The 18828-nt window shown below is 38.6% G+C and overlaps 1 long non-coding RNA gene across 1 annotated transcript; it reads left to right on the top strand.

The window, feature by feature from the left end:
• The first annotated feature begins 7633 nt into the window (after positions 1–7633).
• On the top strand, positions 7634–18258 carry LOC147753512 (uncharacterized). Its single transcript, XR_015311038.1, has 3 exons — positions 7634–9761; positions 16763–16889; positions 18008–18258. It is a non-coding gene; the product is annotated as an uncharacterized LOC147753512 (long non-coding RNA).
• Positions 18259–18828: the final 570 nt, after the last annotated feature.

Genomic DNA, 18828 nt, shown 5'->3' with positions numbered 1-18828 from the left:
ATATTAGCATGTTTCTCGTTGGGATTGACTTTTACATAGCCTATACGAAAATTTACGAACAATTTCATTGAAAGGATCGTGATTTTTGATAAATATGGTGATTCCATATTTGACAGTTATATTAACTTTCTAAATACATAAGGTGGACGAGTCTCCCATTTAGCAGATTCATTATTTAAGACAATATGGATAAATCCATTCCCCGCACTATTTGAGCCATACTTATTACAGACCATTTAAAACGTTGTAGTTAACTAACATGAATGATGACTAGTTAGATAACTTTAATACTACGTACATATGAATTCTAGGAGTTACTGAGAAAAATACCTGAACAAAGCACGAATTAGCTATCGTAAATAGGGCGTCACAAGCTTTCGCATTCTGCCGTAATAATACCAGACGCCTATAATCGTGTCCATGTATTCCATTTTGTACTTTCGATTCATTATAGCATAAGGAGGGTCGCGGTTCCTAGGAGGTCGAGGATATTGCTTGTCCACGTGATGTCGTTGTCTGTTGCCAACTTTTTACGGCATACCCATATACATCTCGAATGAGAAAAATTAGACCTTTTTGTTAAAAAATAACTTGGCGTAGGAAAGGCGCAAGCCGCCTTTGTATTATTTACTTAAAGGTAGACTAAAAGCTGTATACAAAAAAAAAAGTATGAGAACGAAGCAGAATACTACCGGCCGAATGAGGACAACCTATGATTATTAAGTGGACATACGTGATTCGTTTTAATAGGTTTGTAGGTTCGCTAAAGAAAAATAGCGGAATTTTCCTTTGCAGTCTTCTTCTACATCTGCGTCACAAATAAATCGCTTAGATTAGAAGCGCAAGTAGACTGTTAACAAAAGCACTGCCATACTAAGAATATAAATACATATGGCTTTTCAACGGGCTTATAGGCCTTCTTCACTCCCAAAACTGAACGCTACTTTCGTGACAATATACTACGGAACATAGATCGAGCCTGATATGAGCTACCTACTAGTGATACGTGTCGAAAATACCATTGATATGTCCATTCGGTAAAAACTCAATGTGACTTTGGTTTAATTACTGCTTGAGTCAGCCTAATTAAGATAAGGTTCATCATGTTTGGGCGAATATTGTTACAGACGGGCGAAGCATTAATTTGCTATGACGTGCACGTACGGAGACGACCGCTCAAGCCAGAAATATATCCGTCATTTAAAAACAGACTCAAAAGACTCTAAAATACGCTGCTCAAGTAAAATAGCTGGTATTAACTGCGCAGTTCAGGGGAAGTTTTTGCGGCAAGATGTAATACCTGTAACCGATTTAAAGTTAACTTCTAGCAGAAGAAATATAGTTACGATCCAAGTTTACGAAGTGGCATACATGGAGCAACAAGTAGTACGAAAACGTATTGATGCTAAGGCTTTCCGAATTTAGCAAAATTATCTCGAAAACACGTTGAGTGCACGCTACTAGTTAAAAGTTATTAGATCATGGCAGGAAACCGAATAGAAATCCCAGGTTGGTATCATTCACTATGATATGACGAAACTGCTCATAGAGGTTTTGAGGATAGAGGTTTAAAAATCAGTGGCAATATTCATAGAAGAGCGATGGATTGCGCTTTTCGTAGGTCGTCGTTGCATATTGTCCTTAGTAACATCGTGTGGTGTAACTAAGTGACAAGATACGGCGAAACTTTTTTGGCAACTTTTTGTAGGAGTGATAGCCACGCTTCAGACCTAGTGTATTCTTGTGACTGAGTTAACCAAAAACTCAGCTACGGTTCCTTTTCCTCCTAGACTAAACGTTGATATATCCATCAGTTACTTGCTATAAATGGACATCATATAACTGCGAAGCCGCTCTGGTCCATAAGGACAGGTACGGTACATTTTTTTGGTTGCAAACATCAAGCGATGATTTTAGTTATAGGGATGAATCGACGACCCTGTCGCAGATCATAGAGCGCTGGCGTCATAACGGTCTTGTAGACAGTCACTCAAATGCACGGATAGCAATACAATCTGGCGTGAACATGGTTTGTTTTTGTTAGTCAAATCACATGATCCGTATACGTCCAACGAACAACGAAATTTATAGAGTGTGACGTTGGCCTCTAGGAAATTGGCTTAAAAGCTGCATGCGTTAGGAAACCCATCGAAAAGTGACTATTACCTTTTGGTATCTTAACACAATTCTCGCTAAGGCTTGCACGCAACTATACTTAACTCAACTTCAATTTAACTTTCTGCTATACCAGCCCCGTATTTGCAGTTAACTGACTTGTTATGCATAAAATTTGTGCTGGAAAAATAAAAGTTTGAATAAATAGGCACATCTTACCGATCTGCTAATTGATTCTGGTTAAATGGGAGTAGTCATTACATATTCTATAATACGTTGTTGTTTCAGCGAGAAACAAAACTGGTTTTTATGGATGATCTACGATATTACGCTTTACTTGTCGGTCTTAAAAAAGTAGCTTTTCTCGACAGGCCAGGGAGCTGATGAGAGCGTACAGCTATTCGATAAGACAAAATCTATCTAATCTAGAAAATAGTACGGCCATATGAGATGAGAACTTTGGAAGTACTTGTTTTTGTTGCAACAATGGACAGTTGATCTTAAACGTTTGTACCGTTAAGCCTGCGGCATCTTCAAGATACACATGAGGATAAAATATTTACTGCGTTTTGAAATACATGGTTCCCGGCGATAGCTATACATTTTTCGGAATCTATCTGATGTCTTTGAACTATAAAGGTATAAGATAGCCAGCTAGCTCTTCTAATACAGTTTCACGTACCCAAGAACTACATTTTTCAAACTAAATTCCTGTTAAATTACGCCTTCATCGAAGTCCTTCGATTAAGCAATGTCACATGACCTCCGTGGCAGTTTCAGGAACTACTTGTTTAGGTTATGTGTGAAACTGAGCGGCGTTGTAGAGAAATCGAAAGGGCAAATTTGCTTCAAGATGCAACTCGGCATATGCATATATGGCAAACTTTGGTGCCTTTGAGGGACATCTAGATAACTGTAATGACACGCCCTACAGTTCAGACGAAAGGACCTCATTACTATATAATCAATATTTTATATCGTGACTGACTATCGAAATTCTCATTGCAACTCTCTCTCTCTCTCTCTCTCTCTCTTTCGGAACGAAATAATTTGGATTTCTGGGCTTGATGATTGGCTGACTTTTTCGCGTCGACTTATTAGAGCTCATATGACCCGATCTTGTGAAGGTGTATGGGCAACGATATAAATGTCTTCCTTAAAAACGTATAAGTTTGGAGAACGAGGGTTATTTTTAGGATACGCACCAATATGACGTTTTTTCCTCTGTGGCAATGATTATGCATAGAGGTCATATAAGTTTCGACTTATATTCCTTCCAGCGAAAACGGTTTATAATTGACAAAGTATATAATCCAATTAGGGACGTTATTGACGATAACTAGCCTCAGATAATAAGTAGAACTGTGACAATCTAAAACTTAACTTAGTTCTTATTTAAAAAAAAAAAAGGTAGCCTTTCAAACCTTTTGAGATACATCGTTATAAAATTGGACCGGTTTTCGTAGAGCAACGATAATTGCTCCTTCTCAATACACTGCTAATAATATGATATGTTTTCTTAATATACTTTACAAATTGAAGGAATCCCAGTTCTATTTTATGAGCTTAAACCACCAAATAATCTGTCAATAAAAAATCGGGTTTGTCCTTTTATTGACGGACCAACAATTTTTCTATTTTTAATTTTTCAGTGGAATCGACTACAATGGTGTTTCCATCGTATGATAATTACAAGGACTATATACATTTTTTAGAGCAGAATCAATGTGTTTGCCTATAAGAAACTAGGTTTGTATGGTATCCTACCTCATGTTTTCTGTCTAAACTAAACGTTGACAGTACGGCAATATCAAAAGCTGTCAAACTTCTTCAATAAAACATGTTACTATTAACGTCGGATCAGTACTGAAACAGGTACAGCTCATTTTTTTTCGCAATCGGAAAATTTAATTAAGCAATAGTACTTAATTTAAGGACAAATCCATTCCAGAGCTTTGTTCGTTTGAAGATGGTGCTATGAATATTGCACCAGCCGTGATGTCGAAACGAGCAAACAGCTCATCACTTACCGTAAAGAGCTATGTTAGGCTACGGTCAGTGTTCTAGAGAGAGAGAGAGAGAGAGAGAGCAAATGTAAGTTAAGTTGAGAACTACTTTTTTTTTGCGACTTGGCAAACATACATAGGCTGATTGTAAGCCTATAACATTGTAGAATGCAAACGTTCTGGTGACTGAATTTTCCTAACATGATTAGGTCTCGTTTATGTAAGTGAGCCTAAAGTAAGTACCGTGGCAGAACCAGGCGTAAAGAAATCTGTAAATTCGATGGATCAGATAGGGAGGTGCCTAATGAATCACAGATTGCCCTTCGGGTGCCGGTTTATATGGTACGAGAGTTAATAGAAAAGGCGCTTGCCATGTTACTACGAATTGAATTACTGATTGTGATTTAAAAACGAGAGTAATAATAGTAGTATCAAGTGGTAATACCTGTAGTTGTTACCTATATCTAGCCACCCCACCAAAAATAGGCGTTTTTCCATATGTACTAGGGTGAGGACAATGAGCCATATCTATTTCAGAGTTGTCCTACCATAACTCTGATAATAGAGAAGCACTCAAGCTTGACACCACATTTTAGACTTCGTTTGTTCCCACGTGTCTTTTATTTGCAGCGACAAAATACCTCAGGCCAAAGGACAGAGCCTCTCAAGATACACGAGATGTCGTATGCAAATGCCCACCAACTTCACGTAGGATTTGCTGGTGGCCAGTTGCAGGCGTAAGTCTCTTTGCCTTTGAAACGCAATGATGAAGTTAAACACACTTCCATCCTTTACGGTCATTTACCAGTGACCTCAATGGCCACCTATACAGAGTACAGTTGGGCAATTTGAAAATACGGGTACGTACAAAATAAAGGCGCGCTTTCGATTTACCCCCTGAATGCTGTCAGGACACGCTTTTTGTGTCCTTAGAGAAAAAAAAAAAAACTGAACGTTTTAGTCCTCAATGCGTAAATAATCCGTCTCAGTTCTTACGTGTCGCATAATTCGCACAAGTGGCCTGTGTTTATTATTAGCGCTGCCTTTTCGTTGCACACGTTACAGAATACAACGGTACGAAGGGCAACGTCACGATCGGGATCTCTATGTCTCACCGATTTGTCGCCATCTTGTCGTATGGTATTGTGGACCGTCGACCTGATCAGCTTTTTACCTCAATATGAAGCACACTGACATGCACAAAAATGGACAGCAGTCGCCCGATCCCTCGAAGGTTCCGTATTGGTGGTCCTGATAGTATATGCTAAAATATTAGCATAGACTAAGCTGTACACGTAAAATGCATGCGTACTTCAATTGACTAACGTTCTAATGAAAATATTTCGATAATACCGATATGTACAAAAACCTAACGAATATGTATGTGTCCCTAAGTACGCTTGGAGATATATAAACATAGCAAATTATAATGAATTCAATAGTCTCACATGTTATTCTAGCGCAGGTGAATCGATCTCAAATAGTAATGAGAATGTTACTGGTACTAATAGATCTATCGTCGTTAGAGGTAAAAAATCGATAATGTAACTAAATCATAGATCTTTAGTTACATTGTCTCGTTTCTTTTCCTCGCTAAAGTATTAAGATATGTAGTTGAAAGTCATGCAGACAAACTTAGCAGACGACTATGCCGGCCGATAATAGTCGGAACGACAGTCATCACGGCTAGAGTTGTCCTTGTTGTGGGGAAACGATGCGTTCATGATTGGTGACAATAGCTATTTTTCGTCTGCTTTTTGTTATTGATTAATATAGTGTTCAATTATCAAACTGACTGAATTTTGATGCGCTTCATGAAACCAACGATTCTTCAAGTTCATTGAAAATAGCGTTTAGAGATGTTAAATCAAATTGAAAAAATGTATATTTTCCCCGACTGAGAAAATAACTTCGGTTCGTAGACATACTCGTTGACCTTCAATGCGACGACTTTGATGCTAATTTATATATGACTGTAGATTTACAAATTCAATATGTATCATTGAATTCTTTTATTCAAGTTATCATCCGTCCAAATTAGAGTTAAACTAGAACAGCTTCCAATACATTAGTTCCATATTGTTCAATGCAGTTGTGTCATACATGGCTTCAAGCGCTGTGATGTTAATAGGTGGCGTTGGGCTCTCGCTATGGCTTATACGTGCGGTAGAATACTTCGAGCTAGATGCCCAAAGGATAGAATACTGTAGATTCTGTATCGTTTTGATGGCGGTCGATATTTTTTTTCTAATTGAGTTATTTCATCCTATAGGAGAAATTTTGTTGCTTGTTTTCAAAGTGGCGATCAATCGACCAGCTATTTTGCAGCTTATCTCGGCTCGTGCGTGCGAAAATCTGTCCCATTTGTTCCACCGAGAGAAGACAATCCGGAATCAGGTACAGTTAAGATTCTTCTAAATGACATGCAATGAAGCTAAATGACAGCTTTAACGGCACTATAATTATCACCATTGACTGTGGCAAGTTTGTACTCGGAAATTTATCTTTTCCACATATAAAAGTTCCCCTATAGGATGAACTGTTTTGTAACTTTTTTGCTGTTCATTCGCGACTTTCATTTATATTACATTGCACGTTGGATCGAATTTGAGAAGGCACCATTTATGGTAGGAACATGTGAGGAGATGCTTATACAAGTGCTTCCTACTGAAACCGCATCGGGTTAGTGAGACGTGGGGTAGGCCGATCAGACATGGCCAGCTTGATTTGAGAATCATGTGATTCTTTTTGGAGTGAGCGAAGAATCAGAGCTGCCGCGTGCATTCGATATTTTCGCATTTACATTTAAATGAACAATTTTCGTTGAAAGTAACATTTTGATTTTCTAAATTAAGTCGGGACCAATTTCGCCGACTTTCGTTGAGAATATCTAAGCGAATCGCTGAGTTGCGAGTAACTGACCGTTAACTCATCCCAGCAACGCTCCGCGCCCCGTTTATGCTGGGTTCGGCAAGCCAAAATAATTCACGATCCTTGTTCTACCCATCATTTTTTTTGCTAGCAAATTACTTTATTAGTACTAAGCAAGTTAATGCTGGACAAAATTGTTTGTGATTTTATGACGAAAACCCGTAAACGAATGGCAGTATGCACTGCATAATTATTAGCAACCCTAACTGCATCAAGCTATGACCAGCGACAGGTATCGGTTGTCTTACTGTTGCTGCAGCTCTTTCAAGCGTTATTTGCCCTCGTCGTGGAGCTCCTAATCTCAAAAAAAAACAAAACAATTATCTTAACGTTGCTTAGTTATGACTGTTGAAGAAATCTTCATAAGGTTAGTGATCGGAGTGCTCACAACATGCACGTGTGTAGGCCTCCCGTAGGAGGCGTAATATGGAGACGGTGAGGGCCGTGGTACTTAGAAGGTCTCGTACTATTGTTATTATTATTAAGGATACAACGCTGAGGTACACTTGAGAAGTGTACCTCAGCGAGCTACTTACAACAGAGAGTAATAGCTGTGTCTTCTGTCTGTTAAGACTGTTATATGCATTGACGTTAATTTAGGCGCGTTCTGAAGCTACCTCGTCGGATGCTTCTTTTCGGCGTACTTCTACAGAAAAAGATTAATTTGACCAAATGATAGGTAAGAAACTAAAGCAGTTATTTAAGGCGCTTTCTGAGGTTTTTCTTGGTAAGCAAAAGTTCGTTTGCGACGTTACGCTGACTGATATTTTTCTCACTATCACGGTCATAATACTCGCTGTAAGTACCCAAACGATACTTCAATTATGACTTGTTACAGGCATAATTATGACACGAAGGTGTACCTGGAGGTAGATTTTTTCTGAATACTCTACTGAGCAACTGGAACATTGCTATGACAAACAAAGCGTCGTTAACCTAATATACGGCCAACCTATTATCTCGTTGGTTATTTATATCTGTCGATCTATGTGATAGGCTACTATCTATCTGTTCATCAAAGTTGAAGTGTGCCATGACAACTTGAAGACAGCGTCGTACTTCGATAAGATAACCCCCGAATCTATCGCAGGGCTTGAAGCCTCCTTTGAACAAGTTAGGTAGATCTGCAAAGAAAAAAAGCGTCTATAAATATCCGTTGTCGGGGTTCAATTAATTTAGAGCGCATACTAACTAAACGAAGAAATCTTAATGCAGATAAAAATTGCCCCTTATGTAAGATATAAGTAAGAACCTAAGCATATATTGCTAACAGTTTACTGTAGTATTGTTGTACGACCTATAATCATATATCACGTAACTTGTCTTTCCAGGTACTATAATGATTAGTAAAGACGATTTTCAACAGTGTACACTGAAAATACTGTAGTATTTACGTAACGGAAGAATGAGGGGTATGATGATACGTATTCGAAGGAAGCCTTTATTTCGATGAAATTTTTAGTTATAGGAGAATGCGGAGAACATTGAAATATAACAAAACGAACATACAGGATGAACATAATATTACAGGACACACATTACAATATACGTACAGGATGTGTGTACAGGGCTAATTACTGAGCCGTTTTTCCTTGCAAAATTTACCCAACTGGGGGGTGAATTTTAAAATTTCATATATATGTCAACACTATTCTTCGGAACAACCAAGAATTAGTGAACCGGTATTGACATTACGCTGCTTTACAATACGGTCCATTGGTCTATCCTCTAAATCGAACGCTTGGAACATCTGTGCTGCGATACAAATAAAATATTTTTGAAACTACTGACGCCCCCCATCCTTGCTTCGACTAGCATCACGGGACGCGTATCTTTTTCAACAGGTTTATATATATATACAACATAGTTAAATGTTAATCATCAAAAATTTCTGTGAAAATACCCTCGACTACACATTAAACATGTATGCTAGAAAAAGTCTCGCACAGAGTAGAATTATAGGGGATTATGTATAGGTTCACAATCCTTATATGCATGAATAATAGCGCTGCAATTTTTTCTTCAAGACGACAAAGTATTTTCAGTGTCTATTCACGTTAATGTATACGTTCTTTCATGTCTTGAAGCACTTCAAATACTGCTAAAGGTGTCTGTACCAAAGCGGCGAACGCAACCTAATAAGTATAAGCCGAGTTCTACCCCCGTTGGAATATATATGCGGATATGTAACATAGTGGTACCTACATAAGGCCTGATTCAGCCTATGCAGAGATTGGATCTGTTTCAATCCGTACACAACATAGTTAATAATAGCGGAAATCACCATAAGATATTGGACAATATGAAATAATAGGTTCAAACAGCTAAGATCAGAGTAAAGGGAAATCATTTGTAATCTACTATCGAATATATTTATCTATTGTACCGTAAAGGTTTTAGATTTGATTGTAAAATCTCTCAATAAAACCGAACCAAACGTCAAATTTCGACTATTCTTTTACTTTCTAGCCCAAATGACACTCAAATAAAACTGTCGCTATTACTGAATCTGGTTAAAGGTATCCTGCGGGTCTGGAAGAGCGAAGTTCGGAACTAGAGAAAATTCATGGGTCTACATTTTTTTGCTGGAGTAGAGGCGAAAATCTCGCGGGAAAAAAGGTCGTACCACAGTCAATATACTGTTCCCATTCAGTACCACTGCTAAAAGTGAACTGGTCAAAGTGACGCCGTAAAGATCCAAAAAGCGAAGTACGTGCGAGCTAGCCAATAGAGTAGATGTGATTAAATAGAATAGACATATTAGCAAAGTAGTATAAGTGGCCACGGGCTTCAGGGAGGAACCACAGTAATATTACAGAGATACTATTCGTCTTCTGTCCATTTTACTAGCGTTGTTAGGAAATTGCTGGCACTATTTCAACAAAAGCTAATTTTAAAAGAAAAGTATCTGGGGAAAATGAGAAACAATAGAGCATTGTATTCGAGCTTAATTTAGAGTTATTCATGTTTGTACCTATCGCTAGATGCGTTTAAAAAATTTATTACAGCCAACCTGTTAGTTCCTTATTGACGGCCTTTTTATCCTTCATAACATTGATATCACCGGCACGGATTATATATCGCGGGCTTCTTGTCGACATATGGCCTAGTTTTCTTCTAGATTAATGGCAAACAGCTGGTAAAACGTGTTCTGCACTTTTTTGCGGCTTTTTATCTAACACTATTCAAAACAAACATGTGACTATAATTGTACTCATGTCAACGGTCCTATCATTAACATTTGCCTGCACAAATCTCGCATCATCACACTCTGCTTCAACATGTAACAGAAAAAATATTAACAAGGATATTTTTATTAAATGCTTCATTAAGAAATTTCTATTAAAAGATTTAAGCCAGCCCATGTGCTATGAGATGTAAACTGCTAACATCAGGTCTTGCGAAGCAGCTTTCCATGTAAAGCCTCTGAATAAGGCTATTTGCATATAATATATAGGCAAATGTTCATATTGTTTTCCTATTGGTCCATATTGAGCGCTACATACATTGACAACAAGATCCCAGGAACGATTACAGCGGTTGACAACAACGGGCAAGCTTGTACGATCTGATCAAAAGCCTTCTAGAGTACGCCTGACATAACCTTTAGAATAGTAAGGCTGAGTACGATTTAACTGTGATAAAAAAACCCATCGGTTGCTTATTATGGTTCAGCACGAAAGATGTCGCCAGCTTCACGTGATGAGTGTGGCGTGCAGCATGTTTGTAAATTGAGGAACACATGGTGGCTTGGAGCCTTTAGATTCGAGAGTTTCGTGCCAGCCGCTATACGAATAAGTAACGGCCTTATCAGACATAAAACGCAACTCATTTTTTTAACAAGGAAAAACAGGGAGATGTTCGTCCGTTTTTGAAACCGACCAAAAAAAGTTAGCATTTTGTTAACCTGCATAGTAAATACTTTGCAGCATGTAGAAACGTTTAGTGTATATTATTTCGATCTTGCTAGTCAAAGCAACCGTAATGGGAAGGGTCGACAATGTTTTCTTTACGCACACATCGAGACCGTATTATAGCAAGTAATCTGAAAGTTAAAACTGTTTGGCCTTATCAACTGCTCGCTAGTGGAAACAACTTTGTGCTCAGTTATGGACCGTGCTTTCATTAGACAATAGCCCATATAAAGTGCCATTTTTCTGCTTATAGGATCATCTGGGCTTTTTCGGAGCCCCTGTAATTGCTTCTCAGCCCGTGTCCTTACCGCAAGTCGCCTTAAACCCTACAAATAAGAAGCGTCTTTTTGAATATTAGCTCCTCTGTTCTTGAGAATGGGCGACGGCATACTCTGAGCAGGTTCCAGCTGCTTTCATATTTGGATTCACATGTTTGCTGTGATTTAGTTTTATATCAATCAAGTTTAATTTTTACATCATTAAGCGACTCCTTCAACTTTCTCCTTGACGAGAGAATGAATGATGACACACTGTCTTGCAAAACAGTTCTTAGTGCCAATGTCCAAATGTTGCTTAGCAATAAGAGTCTGAGGAAACTTAATTGTGTATGAAACTTTCTCATCATACTCTATATGCACTAGATAAAAAAAAAAAAAGTGTATTCTAAGACTCTAGTATTGAAAAGGTAAAAAATCGCATTTGTTGGGCTTGTGCTGCTGCGATTAGGAATATGAGGATAAACATTTCTAAAAAGGAACCTTATATGGACATTGTACGGCTGGCATATGGGCTTATATGTAGAATTGAAATGTTCAAGCTGTGGGCACTGATGTTCACTTTGACTCTTTGGTGACGGGCCGTTTTATTTGCGCATTTAAAGCTATCTGTGTGCCACAAAATAGATCTATCCACTTTTAACTCGTCCATCATGCCCGTCTTTCGTTTCGTCGCTTATCGGCTGTTTCGTCTGAGTGACTACCATACCAGAGGAAACACTTCATCCTTTCGAGATGTGCCTTTATATATACATATATATATATATATATATATATAATATATATAAATTCCGAGCCGTATAGCTGACGATCTAAATAGTCTAGACGAAACCCAAATCGGCAGATATTGAATTTCTGCACATCTACATTAGCCAACGCTTAGCGTGGTTGAGATAAAAGTAACTAACCTATTGTATATATTTTCTTCATTCTACTTTGACCCGATGAGTATTTACCCATCTAGATTCAACTGCATGGTTACCTTACACCGCACACACACTTTTATGACACAAGTCTCCAACGTACATATTTTTGAGGACAGGCAATTTGAAGTGCGGTATCATGGCTAGCTTTTTCATAAGCGTAACCCTTACTTTCAATCAAAATGTGCGCCATTGTAATCCATGACCTTCTGCCATTTGTATGCTATTCAAGCCTATGAAGTCTCGAAACGCAATTCAGAGATTGTTAGAATATTTGTATAAGTATTTCAGTATGACATAATAAAGGTGCACAGGTCGAAAAAGCGAGGTAAACATAGGTCCCATAATTGTGTGCGGCTACGAAACGTAATCGACGGAGTAACGAATAGCAGCAAAATGGATCTTGAACTCTACTCTGAAGCTATGCAGCCTGTCTTGAATCAGGTTACGTAACAGACGTAGAGCAACCTACAAGCCGTACTAATACGACAGTGAAAATTAGCGCGATACCATTTACTTAGCAGTTAGAAATGTTGCTCATCAAATTGTAGCTACATTACAATTTAGTCTTTAGAAATGATGAGGTCGCGACGATCGCTCTCGTCAACAGGTCACCTTTTGTAATCCAGGTAGTCCTTTTGGTGCATGGTGCCAGCGTTCGATATACTCAACATCAAGGCAGGAAACTTAGATACCCAAGCAAGAGCAGGGTTAGCAGTTTCAAAACAAGAAACCGCAGTCTTTCGAATAGTCAATGTCCATTTGCTTCGACAGGAAGCCTCGGAAACCGATTACGAACAAATAACTGAAACACTGAAATGAGTCTTCGGACATCTATTCACACGTTATCCTAGTGATATCCAATGCCGAAGTAACCGAGGTCAAAACCTGACATTCGATTACTATAGCGCACAAATTAATTACAGATGTGAGACAGCTGACATTAAGGGTATAGAACTCGACAAATCTAAAATGTCTTCCGTGAGTGCTGTCTGGTCAAACCAAAATGCTGCTGACGTATGAACGCTTGTGATAAGACGTCGGGAAGAAAACTTTGAGATGACTCTTCAGCATCTAGAGCAGCTCACGAAAGCTTTAGAGGACATGGTAAAGGCCTGTACCGAGACCCGAGGTTGACCTTCACCACAAAATAGGTAACAATGAAAAATCATTCCAAGATACGGTTGTTGGCTTTTAGGCTCAAGCGTATTTTCACGAAGCGTATCAACACGAAGAACTCCCGGAAGACGCAACAAAGATCAACATAAGCAAACAAATTTGATCACAAATATTATAAACGCTACCATGCTTGCCAGCCTCAGGAACGCGTTGTGGTTTAGGGTCGGATCCAGGCATAGACACTCGTTTCGCGCTAGGAACCAGTCCTCTGATAAATGTTCCACCGTGATACCGGGCCTAAAACTTGAAACATAGAGGTAGTATGATCGGGACCGGTAGTAAAAAACATCTAGGTACGATTCTGTCGATAGAACACGACAACTTAAAAATATATACCAATATCCAATCGAATTTGACCATTAAAAGTGAACGAACATGGAAAAAGCTTAGCCCCTCAAAATTACACTTCACTTATTTTGTATGCAGCAAATAGAGTTGCCCTAACACGTCGAACTTCAAACGTAAGTTTCGCACAATTTTTTCACGCAAAAAATTCGGCTCGAGTATCGCAAGACTACCGATTTACATAAAACTGACCTTTCGCCAAACATTACTCAAAAATAAATGGTACAGTGTAATACAGACGTTAACAAAGTTCTATTTAAACATATTTCAGCTTTTCCTGTAACGTTAAAAAGCTATGTAACCCTAACTAGCATAGTGATGAAATACTGAATAATATGGATGCACTTTGTCTCGAAGAAAAAATATTCCATTTCCAGGTTTTAGAAACACTTCATAAAGGATAGCTAACTATTGTGAAAATGAAACAATTAGCGCGCTGGTACTTGTACTGGCTGGCTGGCTGGCTACCAATAACGTCGTAGAATGTGTTTATTATGTGCTAAAACAATAGAGAAACCTACTGAGGCATAGACCTAAGAAACCGTGTAGAGGCATATCTATCGTTGCCGGTCTATTCAGTAGAATCTATTGCCTGTGGGCTATAGATACGCCCATTTATTAACGATCCGAAAAAGATCCCTGATTTTCAGAATATAGAAACAGACTGATACTTATTTCGATATTCAGTTTACGTCATTCAATTGTATCTGCAACGGCTTCAGCTTAGAGAAAAATACGCATAGACCCTTGTTTCACCTTGGAAGTAACAGCTGAGTCACTCACCTTCGGAAAGATTTTCAGAAAACGTCGTAGTTGAAACTTTCCTTCCTGTAGCAATTACAGTGTTTCCACTAGTGTATTCGTAGAGTGCAAGGTTTATGCGAATAAGGAGAATACGGGTTCTCCTTGCCGCTTTAGTTCGAACATAAGACTTATATTAGGGAAATTTTCGGTTTTTCCAGGACTCACTACCACTTACCTGCTGACAGCCTGAGTGGCAATATTCGAGTACACGACATCGGTGTTACAATGCTCCTTGTTGCGATATATTGCATTGTTGTAAAGCAGCGACATACAAGCTTAAGATCTATCTCACTTCATACAGAGCGACTTTAGATCTCTATAATGCGGTTTCTACCTTTGAAGTGCTCTTGTATTTGCCAATAAGGCTATCAGTAGGCTATGAACTAATAGTAATAAAAGCGAATAAGGGCCTTGACTAGACCAGTTGTCTATTATACCTCATTCAAAAGCGCAGAGCGCACCTAAATAGGGTACATAGCTTCACCGTGTAGTTTTTTTTCCGATAGCAATCGCTCTTAGTTACAGATGAGCCTAAAAATGAAACGCCTCTACAATGTCAGTATTAATACTGATATTTTTGCCGGGTGCCAAGTATAGTCGTGTGAAGCTCCGAATAAGTTCCGCCTGAGAGTTATTTTGAGGACTCGAGGAAGTTATACTAGCTTCTTCCTCATATGCTAGCGCATTACTGAAGTTAAACGGTGCATGATACACAATATTTAGCCCTTGCCACTCACCTTTATCAGGCAAATGCTTTATGAAATGAATTTGTTACTATACGGTGTTTAGTTCTATTCATATGTCCAGAGTGCAGGTCACTTCTACATACATACATACATACATATCGTAAATATATTAGCTGGTCAAAAGTCAAACAAATATTTTCTATATTTTGAAATAACAATATATTAAAATTATAATATTATAAAATAAACTGATGACTTCTGCCATTTTTCCAGTAATACGAAAACTCCACCACTCTAAAAGACAGCTTCTTGCAAAAATAAGACCATTAAGGAAGTTCTGCAGATACCGAGGCGATGGATTCGCTAAAACTTCATAGCCAGGTTTCCTCAACTAAAAATGAAACACAGTCAGCCATTATCATGGTAAAAAACAATCCTTTTCTATTTACCAGTTTCGGTCGATTGTTTTTAACTAATGGCTTGCTATGATCTTGCTAGTCGTTAACGGTCAAAGTCCGAACTAAGTCGGCCGGTAACAATTACAATGAATCAATACTAATATTCTATGCACGATTTTTTTTTCTAATTCGACCAGTTAAACTGGCGTTTTTGGTGTTAGTCTGGGCTCTGTCCTATCATGTCTCGGACGGATGTAATCATCCGTGATCAATTGCTCTAAAAGCATGGTAATTTTGACTTGATTTCGTTGTATTTATGTGAAACTTCGTAGATGGAAATACGGTTCAGTGGGTTTGCGTCAATTTGTCGATTTTTTTTTAACCAATTTTTCCACAAAGTTTAAAAACTGTCTAGTAGTGATATTTGGGTTTTTTTTTTTGGGGATATCACGGTGAGTCATGCTCAACTTTCTCAATGAATACATCAACTTTTTTCATAGCTGCTAGATAGCTACGGGAAGCATGTTTTACATCGAAAGTTCCAAAGTTTCTGGCTGGTTCTTTCGATAAGGCGTCTTGATTGTAAAGGGCACAAATTTTTTTGATGGGCCTACTTTTTACTTTGTTACTACCTTTATTCGTACTCTTATCATAATAAAATTGTAAAATATTTTTATGCCCGAATAAAGGTATTCGAACAAATACGACGTAACCTTTATGACCTGAGATGGAATCATCCACCTAGAAAAATACCACCCATATATATATATTGTAGGATACAATAGGATATATATCCTATTGTATCCTACGGTACATTATCATAACGTGAAACTAGTGCGCGGCCATTCCTAAATTCATTTACACGATTTGATGAAATTGTATTCACAAGTAGGCTAAAGTCGAGTGTTAGTCAAACGGCGCTCAGTCGAGAAAAAAAAAAACTGAATAGAGTTTATCTTATTCATATGGCAGTGTGATGGTTTGGAAGGCCAACTGTATGGAGACACAGCACCGTGCTTTGTTAATGTGGGGCCATCCCACTTCTCCGTAAATAGGTGGGCATTTGGAACGGCCAAAGCAGTTGAAGTTGAGCACCGATCTGTTGCTCAGCTTCCACTTAAACACGGCAGATTAACAGCTCTACAGCTTGAACAAGCAACGACTCTGCATTGATTCCAACTTACAGTTTCTACATATTAGTCAGGTCTATGAGATGCCTATGAATCTGTGAGTTGTTAGGACGACAAGTGACGACCGACAACCGATGAGTCACTGTCGAGTAAACCACTCTTCGTTAACAAGATGGCCTTCAGGTAAATGTGCATATTTGACTAAACCTGTAGTGTTCGTAGTAATCCTCGAATACTGAGAATCAAGGTTATGATGTTTGATAACGGTAGCGTTATCGTGCTATGCATGACGAATAGCACGAACTACTATATATAGTGCGCAGTATGCCCAGTTGTGGGCCTACTGATACGTGCTGCCCGGCAGGATGCTGGACGGCTTCATTTATTTTCGATCAATACAAACGTTAGTTAGTTTGAGGCCTACCGTTATCTGAATACATTACGATCTGATTTGGTAGAGTGGTCACTCCCTTGTTGATGAGAAAGATGTCTGAGATTTATAAGTTTTTGTTGTTGTTGTTGTTGTTGTTGTTGTTGTTGTTTCCTCCAGAGATGGGGTACTGGTCACAGAAAGCCGAAGGTAGGTAGTAGGAAAAAAAAAAACAAAAAAAACTGTTTTCTTTTCGCCATACGAGAAATTCAATACAATATCCCTGCCGTTTTGTGTTCTTGTGTGAGATCTGAACATAACATAACGTAAACCGAAGGCCTTTCAGACCCGTTAGCTACAACGGCCAGCTGAAACAACGAGTTATAATCGTTCAGGTGTGAATGTAGCATGACTTGCGGTAAATTGATCGTGATACTTATCCGATCCGATTATGAATCTGCTCGAAATAGTTTGGGTTCATTCATTTCACAGAGCGCTGTCTAGACTAAAAAGATCACAGATTTTTTCTAACTGACGTACTAAGTCTTTATTTGCTAATCTGATTTGCTATCTATACGTGACGATGATGAAAAATGGTGTTTGTGCAATAGCTGTACATGAGCTACATCATACGTGTCGGTATACCTCAAAAAAAAAAGATTTCTTCTAACGATTTCCTGAAAATTTCTTTTGACATCTTCAGACCGATTGCACACCGTGTACGTAACTAACATGTTTATGACCTTCGATACATCAAATATAGTGTACCCATACGTACTAAATATTTATAGCATGGAAAGCAATAACGATTTTTATATGCTCTCAAGCAATTATAGCTCGGGTGACCCTACTTGTTTAATGTCGTCAACCCGCTAATAAAGGCGTGAATCGAGGCGGTTCTCGTGTAGTAAGCACAAGATGAATGTTACAGGAATTGCTAAATATACGTCTCGCCTATCGTGGTGGTGGTGGTGGTGGTGTTGTTGACGAGAGATGTAGATTTTGTCTTTGTTCCTTCTATGGAAATGCCGGTAGTAAACCAGCATGTCTCGGGGTGCCTTCGCGATCAGTGAGAGGAATACGTATGCGGCTGCAATAACGCTGACGCGTCAAAGGCCTAAAAATAGTTCGGTCATCGGACAAGTGTATTCAACGTAAAGATTCAAAGCGGCAAATTGAAAGAATAATTGATGAGAATTATGTTCCTAACCTAAAATAATGAAGATTTTTTCTGTTTGTAGTTAAACACTTAACCTGATCTCAGTTTTATTTTCGACCAATTTGTCACAATCATTGTGCCGAGCCAATTGGCATTATTGAGCATCACTACCGGCTAGCGATTCGTATGAAAATAGAAATTGCTTCTTAATTTTAATGCAGTATATTTTCTCTTATATCTAATATATAAAATAGATTTTCTCATTTGCGAATGTATGACTCAAGATGCCACACGAACGGGGCGTCTTTTCCGCTCACAGACAAAGTATCTGCGTAAATACGTACACATATAGACAATAACTGGTAACTAAACCGCTGTAGATCACCCGACCCGGCTTCATGTACTGTCGAATTCTTTATTGAAAGGGTTCGGTAGCATCTTGCAGTGATGTCTTTGTGATTACGTAGCTAGCTAGCTAGCTAGCTAGCTGAACCGGCAACATGGCCGGGTCGTAACAGCTTGCAGATGCTCTTAAGCTGGCTCCTCTGTCTGCTTGAACCCTCTGAAGTATCATAGTGACCATTCGTACCGCA

Source organism: Varroa jacobsoni, unplaced genomic scaffold, assembly GCF_002532875.2.
Source record: "Varroa jacobsoni isolate VJ856 unplaced genomic scaffold, vjacob_1.0 scaffold_431, whole genome shotgun sequence".
Classification (NCBI taxonomy): Eukaryota; Metazoa; Arthropoda; class Arachnida; order Mesostigmata; family Varroidae; genus Varroa; species Varroa jacobsoni.
Note: the sequence above shows the minus strand (reverse complement) of the source record. Positions and strands in the feature narration are given on the sequence as shown.